Consider the following 1,681-nt stretch of genomic DNA (forward strand, 5'->3'; position numbering starts at 1 on the left):
AATGGACAAGCAGCTGCTATTGGGTGTCTACTCTTTACAAATTTACATTTTTTTTATCTTTAACCTTTTTTTTCTTCAAGGTCTTCAGCTTGTGACGTCACAATGCTTGTGTGAGATGGTTGCTACATTGTTGCGAAAAGCAACTGACTGTTTTTTAAAGTTGTGTTTTTTATTGCAAGTCACTTAACATACACAGATCAGCATGGGGCCCCTATGCTCGTGGGCCACCGGGGCAAGTGTTTCGAAAAAAGAAAGGAGAGGTCCCCCTTCCCCCCTCAACCCCTTCCGCCCCACTCCATCCCACCTCCATCCCCACTCCCTCCCCCCCTCCTCCCCAACTCCCTCCCCATCCCTCCCCACCTCCCTCACCCCTCGGGGACGGGCCCAACGGGGAAAGAGGGGTACTGGGAAAAGGGGAGATCCCCCTCCCTCCCCCCTTCCCTCCCCCCTTCCCCCCTCCCTCCCTCCACCTCCCCCCCTTCCCCCTCCCCCCTTCCCCCTCCCCTCCCACCCCTTCCCCCTCCCTTTTCTGACCTTTTTAAAAAAAAGTCTTCAGGTTGTGACGTCACAATGCTTGTGTGAGATGGGTGCTACATTGTTTCGAAAAGCAATAAAAAGACCGCCGTGAGAAGCACTTCGTCACCGGGAATGTTGCCAAAAAAGCACTAATTGTTTTAAAGTAGTGTTTTTTGTTATTACAAGTCAATTAACATACACAGATCAGCATGGGGCCCCTATGCTCGTGGGACACCGGGGCAAGTGTTTCGAAAAAAGCACAGAGTGTGTCTGGGTGAGAGAGAGAATGGGGGGGGTCTGAGAATGGGGACTGGGGAGCGGGACAACAGGGGTCGTTGCGGAGGGGGCTTGGTGGAGGGGTACTGGGAAAAGGGGAGGACCCCTTCCCCCCTCAACCACTTCCTCCCCCCTCCTTCCCACCTCCATCCACACTCCCTCCCCCTCTCCTCCCCAACTCCCTCCCCCCTCCCTCCCCACCTCCCTCACCCCTCCCCCTAACTCCCCTCCCCCCTAACTCCCCACCCTCCCTCCTTCCCTCCATCCCTCCCTCCCTCCCTCCACCCTTCCATCCCTCTCCCCCTCCCCCCTCCTTCCACCCTCCCTCCCCCCCTTCCGGTTACAATGGAAACCCTACGGGGACGGGCCCAACGGGGAAAGAGGGGTACTGGGAAAAGGGGAGGTCCCCCTCCCTCCCCCCTTCCCCTTCCCCCCCTCCCTCCCCCTCCCTCCACCTCCACCCCCTTCCCCCTCCCCCCATTCTTCCCTCCCCTCCCCCCTTCCCCCTCCCCCTCCCTCCCCCTCCCATCCTCCCTCCACACCTCCCTCCTCCCTCCCTCCCCCCTCCCTCCCCGCCTCCCGGTTACAATGGAAACCCTACGAGGACGGGCCCAACGGGGAAAGAGGGGTACTGGGAAAAGGGGAGGTCCCCCTCCCTCCCCCCTACCCCCCTCCTTCCCCCTCCCTCCCCCTTCCCCCCTCCTTCACCCTACCCCCTCCCTCCCCTCCCCCTCCCCCCCTTCCCCCCTCCCTCCCCCTCCCCTCCTCCCTCCCTCCCCCTTCCCTACCCCCCCACTCCCCTCCCGGTTACAATGGAAACCCTACGAGGACGGGCCCAACGGGCACACTTGTGCTAGTCTATATACTACTAAAACTCTGATCTTGTAGC

This window comes from Rhinoraja longicauda, chromosome 18 (assembly GCF_053455715.1).
Source record: "Rhinoraja longicauda isolate Sanriku21f chromosome 18, sRhiLon1.1, whole genome shotgun sequence".
NCBI lineage: Eukaryota > Metazoa > Chordata > Chondrichthyes > Rajiformes > Arhynchobatidae > Rhinoraja > Rhinoraja longicauda.